Source organism: Ursus arctos, unplaced genomic scaffold (assembly GCF_023065955.2).
Source record: "Ursus arctos isolate Adak ecotype North America unplaced genomic scaffold, UrsArc2.0 scaffold_19, whole genome shotgun sequence".
Lineage (NCBI taxonomy): Eukaryota > Metazoa > Chordata > Mammalia > Carnivora > Ursidae > Ursus > Ursus arctos.
The window spans coordinates 11,905,277-11,919,553 of record NW_026622863.1 but is presented as its reverse complement, the minus strand read 5'-3'; positions in this window follow the sequence as shown (position 1 = coordinate 11,919,553).

Here is a 14,277-nt window from a genome sequence, read left to right as displayed (position 1 = left end):
GGACGTGCAGGTTATGGATGGATGGATGGATGGATGGATGGATCAGGGGTGGGGGATTGGTGAATGGATAGAAGGATAGGTGGATGGATGGATGGTTGGGTGGAGTGGGTTGGGGGGAGAATGGTGGATGGATGGATGGATGGTTGGGGGGAGTGGGTTGGTGGATGGGTGGATGGCTGGGTGGAATGGCTGGATGGATGGGTGGTTAGGTGAGTAGACAATAACCCTATAGTCATGTATCCATTAAATTATCTTCAGTTCATGGGGAAGGACCGGAATAAGTCTGCTTTTCTTTGGGGTGGGCTGGAGCTTCGTGAGCAGCCCAGAGCTCTCAGAGAGACGTGCAGTCCCAGGCAGGATTGTAAGGCCTGACCAAGGGCAGGCAGATGCACATCGGAATCAGGAGGGAAATGAACCATTCAGACTCCCAGGGCTCCTGATTCAGTCTTCCACACGGTAGACTACACTGCCCCGCAAGACAAGACTGAACAGACACGAGCCCCGCAGACCGGGGCTGGATCTCTGTCCTTCCGCAGCGAGCTGGAGGAGGGCTGGCCAAATGTGGATACGGTGTTTATCTAGAAATAGAGGGCATATCAGCCAGCCGGGCCAGCCCCACCTCACTTGCCACCTGCTTATCTTCCCACCCCCCTCCCCCCCCCCCCGAGTACCAGGGCACTGTGTTGAGATGCAGAATGCCCGGGCCTCCGCTCTGCCCAGAACCCTCTCTCTGCAGGATTGCTGGGGCTGAGCTCCCCGCACTCAGCTCTCTGCGGGGACGGCTGGGCTCCCCTCCTCCCGGGGACGCGCCAGCCTCTCTGCCTCTGGCGATCAGGCCCTTTCAGCCTGTCTTTACGTCCTTATCAGTGCTCCACGGCAGGCCCAGGTGCCAGGCCTCATTCACTCAATTACCGTCTTCACGGGACACAATGCTCGCTTCTGAAAGCCTACACTGGGCGCAGATAGAGACACTTTCATGGCAAGGATTCAGAGCTAAATCCTCTTTTGATACTGTCAGAAACTCCCTGCCAAGCTGACACTGTACGTTAGAGGGAAAAGAGCTCACCAGCGCAGAAAGCCGAAATTAAATTAAACAGGATATTAATACCTAGTAGTTAAGGAAATGATATTTCCTCTTTTTGATTCCTCTCTCTCTCCTAACGCTGAAGCCAAAAAATGCATCCCAGCGTGGCTGAGCCAGCCAGGCCTCAGGTTTTTGAAAACACGAGCAAAGCACCAACCATGAACGACTCCTCTCAAAGCCAGTCTTCCAGGGGTCCCTTGCCCGCCCCCAACCAGCCCCCCCCAAAACCCCGGCCCTCCTAGTTCCCCTCTGTTCGACTGAACGGCAGTCTGTTGAATCCCTCTGCAGTAGAAGTAGAATTAAAACTCAGTTAGAAAGGTATTTTTTTCTCCACTGTAGTCTACATTTAAAAAAAACTGTGGCCATATTATTTTTATAATAGAAACCGGGTCTATATTTTAAAAAGAGAACTCCCTCTGCCCTCTCTTCAAGTTTACAGTCCTGTGCTATTTCTCTGTCCCATGCTTGGCGACAGATCGTCACCGATAATAACAGCTCAATTGTCATTGAATCTGTATTGAACGGTGTCCATTTGGCACCTTCTGCGTGCCAGGCCCTGTGCTGAGCACCCGCGTGCATCGTTTCACTGAATGCTCAGGACACTGGTGTCACGTAAGTGACTGTTACCATCCCTCCTCTAAAGATAGTGTGCACACCCCTGTTCGTAGCTGCCTCATGTATAGTCGCCAAAAGGTGGAAACCACCCCAATGTCCATTGAGGGATGAATGGATCAACAAACAAATACATACAATGGGACAGGAGTCTCCCTTAAAAAGGAAGGAAATCCTGACACTTGCCACAGCATGGATGAAGCTTGAGGACATGATGTTGAGGGAAAGAAGACAGACACAAAAAGATAAATACTGTCTGTCTGTGAGGTGCCCAGAGTAGTCAAGTTCACAGAGATGGAAGACAGAACGGTGCTTGCCAGGGGCTGGGGGAGGGGGCTAGGAAGGTCATGTTTCATGGGTGCAGAGTTTTAGTTTGGGATGATGGAAAGTTCTAGAAGGGGATGGTGGTGATGGCGGCACAACTGGGATGTACTCAATGCCATTGAACTGTACACTTAAAACTAGCATTACGGTATATCTTACCACAATAAAAAGCTTAAGAAGAAAAGAAAAGAAATAAGAAAATTAAGATGCAGAAAGTCGAAATGACTTGTCTATGAGCGACCCTGTAAGTGGCAGAAGCAGACTCCGTCAGGCCACAGCCATGGGCTCACCCTGCCAGGAATCAGCTCCCCTGTGATAAACCACAGGAGTTGTTGTCATAATGTGTCCCTCTTACGCTCCAGACCTCCCCATGGACTCCTGTCACGGCTTCCAATGCAATCCAGGTTGAAATACTATTCAGCCATAAACAGGAATGAACTACAGACACGAGCTACAGCATGGACAGATCTCGAAAACGTCACACTCAGTGAGGGAAGCCAGACAGAAGGGACCACCTATTACATGGTCCCACCTCTATGGAATCCTCTAGAAGGCAAAGCTATAAAGACAGAAGGCCTGGGGGAGGGGCAGAGGGGAACGAGGAGCAATGGGAAATGTGCATAACGGAATCACACTGGGTGATGAGAATGCTCGAAAACAGATTTAGTGATGATTGTACAACTTGATAAATGTACTTTAAAAAGCGTTGAGTTGTATACTCAAAAAGTGTGAACTGTAGGATATTCAAAATATGTCTCAATAAAGTTTTTGTTTTTAAACACAGTCCAAGTTCTTGTGTTGCCTACAAGGCCCCTGCAGATGTTTCTCTGATCACTTTCTTCTATTTCTCTCCCACTTCTCATCACTCCACTCAAGTCCTGCTGGCCTCTCCCTGTTCCTTGAACATCAAATGTACTTGTGCCTCAGGGCCTTTGCACTTCCTGTTTGCTGTCCCTCGTCTAACACTCCCTCAGACGTGTACACAACTTTCTCACTCCATCCAGATCTCTGCTTACATGTCACCAAATCAGAGGGACTTTCCCTGATCCCCATCGAAAACAGCCCCCTCATCCTGCTGTCCCTTTAGCCTGTTTCATTTTTCTTCTTAGCAGGTATCACCTCCTCCTGATCCATTATGTCTTTGTTTACTCTCTCCTGACTTGGAAACGTAAGCTCAACAAGAGCAAGGACTTTGTATGTGTTCACTGCCGGATCCCCGGTGCCTGGAACCGTGCCTGGTCCATATGGGCATTCATTAGAAATGTGGTGAATAAATGGATGAACCATTGATTAAGGAAGTAGAGAAAGAAAACCTAGTCTACCAGTGTCCACGGTGCAGGGTGGATGTCTCCAGGCTCCCCATCTTCATCAGAGTCTCAGGGAAATCATAGATATTAGCCTCCCAGAGAGGGTTTCCATTTAGGACGAGGGAGGGCTGCCTTTTCTGATGGGCCTAACACAGCCCTTGCCATAACTTCCTGGATACTAACAGTTATTATCGTGATCCTGAACAAAGACCTCTGCATTGAGACCTCGAACGGAGAAGTCCACAGATTTCCCCAAGAGAAGCTGGCAGAGACCACCCTTGGATCACAGGGAAGGGCTGTTCCTGCCAGGGGCTCTCTCCGTCCTGGAAAAGTCCAGGCTGCCCCCTGACTTCCTGCCTGCACGGGAGACTGAGAAAGAGCCCAGCAAAGCAGTTACTCACCCCAGGGTCAGCCTCATGCGTCACATCCAGGTGTAGACAGACCTTAGAGAAGACCTGAGTCCAGCACTTTCCAGAATGGCTTCCCCACGATGTCTTGCCAATGGTGGGCTCCGAGGGCAGACGGATCCCGGAAATGCTGAATACTCAAGGGGTCTGAGAAGTCCTGTGGCGTGCTGGGTTTGACTGCTTATAACCTTCCCTAAATGAATTTGATCCCAGAACCCTTCCTCCCTCTTCCTTTGCCCTGCTCAGCTATGAAACATGCAGCACTCTTAGGGTCCCAGGGCAAAACTCCAGAAACGCTGTTTCCAGGCAAGCCTTCATTTCGCAGGTGAGAAATCCGTGTCCCAGAATGGGAGAGGGACCCGCCCAAGGCTGGGGACTACAAGCCAGGCTTCCCAGCTCCCAATAGCATCCTTTCCTTTGTAACCTTTGTTTTTTGAGCTTCACAGATACGAGACATTGGCTGGATGTAGAAGAGAACAAACATGCCTCGTTTCCCAGAGTTCACCCTGGAGAATGGTAGAAATAGCGAAAGAGAAGCATGTGAGTCTCCCTGTAATGCTGTGACCTTCCTCGGTCCACCAGCATTTACTAAGCACTTACTCTATGCGAGGCACCGTGCCCAGGGCCTCACGGCTTCACACACATCAACTCTTCTAAACTAGTCTGGTGAGGAAGTCCCATGTTACAGATGAGGACACTGAGGTTTTCCAAAGTTAACTGACCTGTCCAGGACCACACAGCTAGAAAGTCTGAGAGCCTGGATTCGCACTCCAGAGGTCTGACCTCAGAGCCCACTTTCTCAGCCTCCAAAGTGTACGGCGGCCTCCTCGGCCCAGCTGCCTCTCCCATGACCCCACTGGAGCCTCCTGGCCTCTGCCAAGGTTACCAGCTTTGCAAATCCCTGGAAGTGAACTCTCCCAGGGTCGACTAAGGAACAGAGCAGAGACAGGGCAGCCCCTCTACTTCACGTTCCTTTTCACATCCTTTTTCAGACCCAGACTAGAGGGGGGTGTAGGGACACGTCAGGTGACCTGGGCAAGAAGGAGTTCGGGCCTCTTCTGGGGCACTCACTTGTGACGGGCGTCGCTGTTAAATAGTAAAAGTACAGGAGGTGGGGGGAAGAGCACTGTTCTCGGGCCTCCACATCCGCGAGTGCCCTTTTCCCTGTTTGTTTTCTCTTTTCTAGGAAAATGAGCTTCTCTGACAACCTCCTGGCATGGAACCCTGCGGAACGGAGACCGGCAGGAAGATTGATCCCCCATAAATCAGTACGTTTCAGTCTAACAAGCAATTATGTGATTGCAACAAGCACTGTCGGTGGGGGCCGACTGCGGCCCAACACGCAGCCCAGCGTCACGTGATCGGCCCTTGCTGGTGCTGGACACCCCCCCCTCCCCGCGAACCAAAAAGAAATTCTCCAAATTCAGGAAAAATAAAATAAAATAAAGCCCCAACTGGAAGTAACAGACGGAAAAAGGAGGGGCAGCAGGAACTAGCGGCTCACGACGAAATGAGGGGGGGGCTGCCCCCTGTCCGGCCCCCCACGACAGAGCCTCTCCCCTGCCTCTTCCCCCCCACCCCCGCACCCCTGTCTGACTCACCTCCTTCTTCACCAACCCCTGCTCTGTTGGGTGCCGTCTTTTCTAAAGCTTTGCTGTTTTGTTCATGGTGGATTTTTTTTTTTTGCATTACTTTTGATTTTAAAAAGAATTGCATTAAAATATGATTTCTCTTGATCACTGGGTTTTTTTGGCTCCCACTACGTTGCCTCAGCTATGCTGCCTTTGACTCGGCCCTAGCCCAATGAATGCCTTGGGCCGGAGATGACCAGTGTGCAGGGCGACTGGGCCGGGTGCTCTGATTAAGTGCAGTGACGGGGACAGGAGGGGACAGGAGGAGAGGCAGATCTGGGTCATCTGCGTCTTCTCTCCTCCCCAAACTCCATGAGTCTAGACAACCCCCAGGAAAAAAAGCCCCTCTGAGGACTAATTCTCCCTTGGGCAGCAGAACGACAGGGGAGAATAAATACCAGAACAACTAACACTTAGGAGGCCCCTGCCACAGGCTTTGCACGTTTCTAGGTTCTATACAGGTTCCTGTTGGTTAATTTCACCACCACTCCTGCATATGTACTATTAGGATGAACCATATGAAATTGCCACTAATCGAGTGTTTCTGACCCACACTGATGGCAATTTCATGTGGTGTGGACTCCTGGCCTTTCACCCGTGCCACTGATGAGTAAACTGAGGCACAGATGGGGAAGCTAACTTGCTCGAAGCCCCAAGGTGGTGGAGCCAGGATTCCAACCTGGGCGGTCTGGTATGGCGCCCTGCTCGGAATCACTCTCCTCTCCTGCTCCGCCTGCAGACCCTCTCACTGTCACAGTAGATCCTATCCCTGATCAGGGCTGGTGGCTTTATTTTGTAAGGGAGGGGTGGATGGGGGGATGGGGGATGCTCTGATGGATCAAAGAAGAGCTGTTCAGGAGCCTGACCTAACTTAGGGCCAGCAGCCCAAGAAAAGGGGTGCCCTGGTGTCTCCTCCAGGCAGCCCAAAGGATTTGTGGCCTCAGCTGGCTTCTTGGCTGCAGGAATGTGTATGGAGAAGCTTCAGGCCCCTGGAGCCGGGAGGTGATGGAGATGGTAGACACACCATCATCTCATTGTTTGTGGGGGCTGGCTCAGGGCAGGGGGACCCCAGGGAGTACACCGCGTTTGCTCCTGGAGGACAGGGGTCCTCTGCAAATACAGTCCCAGCATGTATGGATGAGGTAGGCCACAACGGCGTTCCTCACTTAAAACTTCCATCCAGCCCAAACCCACCAGCAACTTTCCTAACATCCCAGAGGTTTCTAGATGGTGGGCAACTCTAGGCCGAGCCAAGGCCAAGCACCCGAACTACAGCCTTGGAGTCCCTGGGGACCCACGGAGCACAGATCCAAAGAGGTACTGGGACGAGTTCACTGGTTACTTTCAAATGCCAGCCCAGAGCGGAATGGTGGACCCAGGGGCCCAGGAGCAGAGTTCAAGCCGTGGCTGCAAAAGCCTGAGGCCTGGACGCATTTTTGGTTATTATTACTGCCAACCCTACCGGCCTCGCAGTGACTGTCAGCAATCAGTCTCCCAAAGGCCTGAACTCAGCCCCTGAGAGGACGAGAGACCTCAGAAGCTGCTTTCCCATCTGGGTGCAAGCTGGTGAGCGCACACCACTCAAACATTCCTTCCCTCCTCCCCAAGGGACATCTGGGCCCAAGAACTCTTAGCTGATGCCCTCATCGCCCCCCACGTACGCTCACCACCACTACCATTTCTGATTTCGTAGTTCACACCAGGCCTCTGCACGCAGCCCCAGCGGCCGAGTCCAAATGCGGCAAAACAGCAGATCTGTAACTGCTTGTCTCTCTTCATTGTCTCCCCGATTTTGGCAGGCAGACGATAGGAGCAGGACTCAGGGAGTTAATATTTGAAGCTCTTTCCCTGGTAGCACCAGCTCCCCGCGCCTCTGTCTTTTGTGCGAGTTTAATAAAATAAATTTTGAATATCAATAAAGTACGTCCTATTTTTCTTGGCATGTCCCGGCCCTGCTCCTTCCTTCAATTGCAGAAGTCATGCTACAGACAGATCACTTTTCCACAGATCATTGATGTGGTGCCGAGAGGGCTGCAGATGATTTGCTAAAATGCTCCAAAGGTATTCAAATTTCTTTAAAGAAGAAATTCAATTTATGTGCATTTATATTACAATGTCTGTCAGGAAGAAAGGTTATAATCACCAGCATATTTTAGCTTTACATTTTCTTCTGTACATGAGGTAATGGTATTAGAGGGAAACTTTGAAGCTTAGGGTTGAATTGGACGCATGGTCCTATTTTCATTGCTGCTAAAAGCAGGTTTTTGAAGTTCTTGAGGAAAGCATATGTTAGCATATGTTAGGGAAATATCAGGAACAGGAGGCTGGGTGGCTGAGAGTTTAAAACATTTGTCTTTCCTTCTGGCCTCTCCATGTGGGGCACAGATAGCCTATTCCTCTATGCCTCGACCCCTCCGGGAGCTATTTGGGGTGTCAGCGCCTGACACAGAGTCCAGGCTAAATGGGGATGTTCCAAGGCCACTGCCCTTCCACACCCTGGGAAGGCCCAGGGAGCCAACTCAACGCCCCAGCGAGGGCAGGAAGGGGTGAACCACTGACTCACCCAGGAAGTAATCCTTCGTCCTGGGTATTTTAAAATTACTTCCAGTGCTTTCTTTTGGGAAAACACATCAATCATAGGTGCTTAGGAAACTTCTGTCTTCAATTCTTTCACTGACTGATGGACCAGCGTAAGCAAGATGGCGGCTGAGCCTACGTCCCATAAACAAAAGGCTGGCGTCTGGGATTCTTGTCCAAGATCCAAAGCTGGTAAGAGGCACAACTAGGATTCCAATCCAAGAACTTGGTTCTGTGGGCGACCACGTTAACCCAGTTGTCTGGGGCCATCCAGATGGAGACCACATTTAGATCTCTTGAGCTATGCTCCCCAGACAAGGATCTGCAGGAAGCTGAGTGGACAGATGTCCCTTAGTGATCCGACCGCGTCCTCAACCTCTCCGTCTTCTGCTCCCTCGCAGAGTCTCAGATGCCTGGCTTCGCTGCTTCCAATTTGCGTATTAAAAAAATTGGGCCAGGGAAGGACGTTGTTTTCTCAACTTCTCGTCCATGGTTAAAACTACGTATTTTGTTTGATGGGTATTTCTAACCGATTGTCACTGCCTCTTTTATTGTGTTTCCTCCTAATGCAAAAATAATAACCACTGAGTGTAAAACATTTCATTCTACACCCAATTATGGAATTATGGGAGGAAAGAGGAAATGAAAATCCATCTTAATTCTATCTCCCAGAGGCAACCATGGTTAACATTTTGGTATATATCTCCCTGTACGTTTTATACACACATAGGTGTTACGTGCAGCACATGTTTTATATAAATACATTTTTCATAAAAGTGAGAGCCTACTGAAGAGTTTTGTTGAGATACTGGTTCACAACAGATTATGAGCATCTTTTTATACCGCTGACTAGTCTTTTTTTTTTTTTTTTTTTTTTTATGTGACAGAGAGACAGCCAGCGAGAGAGGGAACACAAGCAGGGGGAGTGGGAGAGGAAGAAGCAGGCTCCTAGCCGAGGAGCCCGATGTGGGACTCGATCCCGGAACGCCAGGATCACGCCCTGAGCCGAAGGCAGACGCTTAACGACTGCGCTACCCAGGCGCCCCCGCTGACTAGTCTTCTATCCTGTATTACTAGAATTCTACTATGCAGCATTTTAACAGCTACATAGGATTCCCCTCGATGGTTGTACCTTAAAGTTTTTAACCAATCCCTTTTCATTGGACATGTAGGTTATTCCCAATTCTTCATTAATATAATCGATACCACGATGGAGTTCCAGACAGCTCAATCTCAGCTCACGGGGGCACGGGCTGTGTATATTTTTAGTTGTTTTGGTCGAGATTGCGACGCTGTCTCCGGAAAGGTCATACCACCTCCCTTCTCCATCGGCAGTGTGTGAGAATCCATGTGTCCTGGACCTCAACTTCAACTTAATTGGCTAAGAAGGCCTCTGTTGAGTTATCGTTCACCCTGGCGAAAGGTAAACAATGGATTTCCTGGGAGCTTGGCCTCCTCTGGGACAATAGGAAAAAATTACCTTTAGTTAATGACGAATTTGGGGAGGGTTCCCAGGGGAGAGAAACCACGGCTTGTAGATAGGTGTTCGTGTGACCCCCACGAGCCTTTAGGGTGATGGGAGACCTAAGGTTCATATTTTATTTTCTTACCCTCCAACAATCACTAAAGCTTGGTAGGAGGGAAATTCCTGGCTACGATGTCACAATGAAATGGAAGGCCTTGTTCTGTGTTTTAAAAGAAAAAAAAAATCAAGTAGGAGTTGGATGGAATAGCACAGTATGTGTCCTCCCCAAAGCCATGAACAGAGACATGGAGAAGAGAGCTTAGTAACCAAAAGGAAAGACGCACGGATTGGCTTAAAGGAACAATGTTCTTTCTCCTGGTTCCATGGGTTGGCCGAGCAGCTTTTCCTCAGGTTCTGCCTGGACTCAGTCATGCAACACCAGTCAGCTAGAGGGTCCACTGGGCTCGAGGTCCCAGCTGACCTCACTCCCTCTGGCTGCAAGCTGGACACCTCAGGCCCCTCCAAGCGGCCCCTCACCTTCTGGAAGGTTGGTCTGGCTTCCTTGCTTGGCAGTCTTGGGGCTGTGTTTCAAGAGAGCCAAGGCAGAAAATGCAAGGCCCCTTAAGGCCTAGGCTCCAAACTCACCCAGCCTCGCTTTTCCAAAAATTTATTTTTATTGTGATAAAATTCGTGCAACATAAAGGTCATCACTTCAATCATTTTTAAGTATATAATTCAGCGACATTAAATACATTCATGTTGCTGTGCCAACATCACCACCATCTACCTCCAGAACTTTTCCATCTTCCCGAACAGAAAGTCTACCCATGAAACATGAACTCCCCATTCCCCGTTCCCCCTAGCTCCCCGCAGCCACTACGTTACCTCCGCCTCCGAGAAATGGACTACTCTGGGTAGCTCATAGCAGTGGAATCATACACAGCATTTGTCCTTTGGTGACTGGCTTATTTCACGTAGTATAGGGCCTTTAAGATTCCTCCATGTTGTGGCAGGTGTGAGAATTTCTTTCCTTTTCAAGGCTGCATAATATCCCCTTGTATGGATATAACACATTTTGTTCACCCATTCGGCTATCCAAGGACACCTGGGTTGTTTCCACCTTTGGGTTAAGCAAGCCCAAGACCAGCTTAGAAATAAATAGACCCGGGGCGCCTGGGTGGCACAACGGTTAAGCGTCTGCCTTCGGCTCAGGGCGTGATCCTGGCGTTATGGGATCGAGCCCCACATCAGGCTCCTCCGCTATGAGCCTGCTTCTTCCTCTCCCACTCCCCCTGCTTGTGTTCCCTCTCTCGCTGGCTGTCTCTATCTCTGTTGAATAAATAAATAAAATCTTAAAAAAAAAAAAAGAAAGAAAGAAATAGACCCCACCCACCAGCTGCTGGGAGGGGCAGCAACATCACTGGAGGCCTGTGGGGGCAGGGAGACCTGGTGGGTTCATCGGGGCCATTCCCCACGGAAACCAATGATGGCATTGCCATCCGGAAGGATCTTGATAGAAGCACAATGAAATGTAACAGGTGTGAGTGCCAAGTCCAGAATGTCGGTGCAAAGAATAACTTGCACACGCACAAGAAGGGGAAAGCAGGCATGTTCACGGCACAGAGCTCTTGAGCAAGAGAACTACCAGCACCTTGCATATCAGAGATGTCACGAGCTTCGTGCTCACTCAGAGCTTAATCAAAAGGAGCTCTGGGTCATGACCGCCATGGTCTGTGCATAGGCGGAGATGGAATTAGCAGGGAAAGAGGCAGGGACGGGGGGCAGAGGCCATGAGTCCTAGCCTCCTGGACGCCAAACCAAGACGCAGCCGTGCCACCTACCCGAAGTTAACTCCATACCTTCTCCGTGCTTACACGTTCTCAAGAGTCGCATAAAATAACCACCTCTATCTTGTCGTGGAGAGATGACCTCATGCTGGTGAAAGTCATTTAAAAAAAAAAAAAAAGAAAAGAAAAACACGATTATGTCCTGCTTCTTCCTCCTTCCCCGGGGGAAGTCTTTCAAGTGGCCATGTGCTCTTTGCTGGCGTCGGATTCTCTGCTCCCTCCCCTCTGGGGTCACTGACAATGGGCTTGTCGTGGCTTCATCCGCTTTCCCTCTGAAGTACAGCCAGGTGCCCCCCAAAGACTAAAGCGCTCAGTTTCCCAGAGTGCTTCCTGGGCCATTTTGATTTCAAAATGCTCTGCGGGGTCTTGATGCACGTTAACCAGAACAGCGTCCTCAGCCCAACCGCCCAGTGGCCCTGCTTCCTTGCCGCTCACCCTCTAGCTTCCTGTTCCCCTGCGAGGCCCACAGAGGACCGTTCGGAGCACAGTGAAGGCTGCTGCCTTGTCGCTGCCCCTCAGGGATAAGCCAGGCAGAGACATAGTCTCTCTGAGCCTCAGTTTCTTCATCTGCAAAATGGGGTGATGCAGAGCCAGGATTAGGGGGAGGCCCAATCACACAAGCACTGTCTTACTTAAAATCTGGATAGTTTGGTCACCACGGATTTTGGGTTTTTGCATACTTTTTAACACATTAAAATCGTTTCTTGATTATTGGGTTCCTCGGCACCCCCTTCAACCTCGTACCTGCAGCGAGGGTCTCCCTCTTCTCACCCTGGTCCCGGCTCGGATACTAGTGCTGATCTCAGGGGCACGTGGCAAGGGGTAGGTGAGGTGACGCACGGGAATTCGTGGCAGGCTCCCAGGCAGCCCCTGACACGGTGAGCTGCGGGTATCATCACTGTGTTTCTTTCCTCCGTCCCCACGCCTGGACAAGGAAACTATGGCTGAGAGTGGTCGCACAGCCTACCCAGGGTCACCCAGTGGTGACACACAGGTCTGCATGGCTGCAGGGAATCCTCATGTGCTCTCCTCCATGCAGACGGAGTCAGGGTGGAGGGGATGTGGACTGAGAGCGCAGGAAAGAGCGCATTCTTTTTCCAGCCTAGACAGTGTATTTCACTTCACGTTGCTGTCCAAAGAAATGAGTTCTGTCCAGAAAGAAGCTGGGGTGTCCCTCCCTTTGGCCCCCCAAACCCAGGTCAGGCATGACTGTCCACCGTCCCCTCCCACGGTGCCAGGTTCAGATCACAGCAGATGTCACCCTCTGTCTCCTGCATGGGGCCGCGATAGGCGGGACTCCTCCCAGGCAGGCACCTGATCCGTCTTGCTCTTGCTCTGTCCCTACAGCTCAGAGCAGAGCCTGGCGCACAGCAGATACCGTGAGAGCGCTGGCAGAAGGGAGACACGAGCACAGGCACAAGACAGCAAAGAGAGCCTGCATGCAAGTCCAGCAATCTGTCTCGATACCACGTTTCTCCTCTGCAAACCAGGGGCAGTCACGACACCCACATCATGGTCTCTGTAAGGACGAAACAAGGAAGACACCAAACCTAATGTCTGGCACATAGAAAATGCGCAATACATAGTAACTTGGATATTTTTTTTCCTCTTACATCCTAGAACCACAGAAGAACTGCCCAGGACTTCTCAAAAGCAGCGCTCTTGACATTTGGGGTTGGATCGTCCTTTGTCGTGGGGGTGCCTGGTGCATTATGGGATGTACGGTGTCCCTGGCCTCCCCCCACTCGATGCCAAGAGCATGTCCCCAAGGTGACTCCCAAAAACGAAAAACAAAAAAAACAAAACAAAAAACATCTCCAGACCTTATCAAATGCCCACTGAGGGATAGAACTGCCCCTGGGTTGAGATTACTGATGTGGCCCCTTGACATAGATATTTTTTTAAAGATTTTATTTATTTATTTTGAGAGAGAGAGAGAGAGGGAGAGAGCTCCCGCACAAGCAGGAGGAGGGAGAGAGGGAGAGAGAGAATCCCAAGTGGACTTCATGCTGAGCAAAGCCCAGCTTGGGGCTCGATCTCACGACCCTGAGATCATGCCCTGAGCCGAAATCAAGAGTCAGACGCTTAACCGACCAAGCCATCCAGGCGCCCTGACACAGGGTTTTCTAAAGAGAAAAATGGATGATTCTTATTTCTCAGTACTCTGCAACATAAACGAGTTTGAGTTTGGTGGGCAAATATTAAAAGAAAAAGAATAAAATAGTGGCAACATTGCGAGGGCAGATGGCAGGAACGGAGGGTCTCCTGGGGTTCCGGTGTGTGCGGGCTGTTCCCCAGGCATCACCTCTAATCCCAATGGTAGCCCTGCAGGGCGGCTGTTATCAGTACAGTTTCCAGAAAAGGAAACTGACATTGCAAAAGCACCAGGTGACTTGCCCAGGGCCACACATCCCTGAGCGGCAGGTCTGGAAATGCCAAGCAGGTGTGTCCAGCTCCAAAAATTGGGTCTTTCCGCAACTCCGTTTTTTGTGTCTTTCCAGAATCTTTCCAGCTGCATTCCAATTTCTACTTGAATAATCTCCGTCAGATTGTGTATCTCTCCACCTCTCAGCAACCCCCCCCACACACACACCAAATGTCCAGGAATGAAAATATCTGAGAAAATAAGCCGAATTTCTAAAAACTTACATCCTTATGCCTGGAAGGCTCTTGCATGGGTGATCAAATTTAGGGAAAGTATGCTTAAACACAAAGTGCCCCTGCCAAATTGAATTCTTGTTCGCCGTGTTGTTTTTGGACGAAGAACAGGCCCCTCCGAGTATGGTGAGAGCCGAGATGATTCTGCCCCCAAACTGTCCAAGAGCGGCACACAGGCTCTCTGAGGGCCCAGGCCACAGGACCCTTCTTCTGCCTTTCCTTGCTCAATCTCCTTGGGAAAATATCTCCACTTGTGCCCCCCAGGGCCATCTGGCCCTTCCTCTGCAAGTTCCAGAACCTACCAGCCAAGGTGAAGGGGAGCCAAGGACACCAAGAGTCTTATCACTGTTACTTAGAGTATGGTC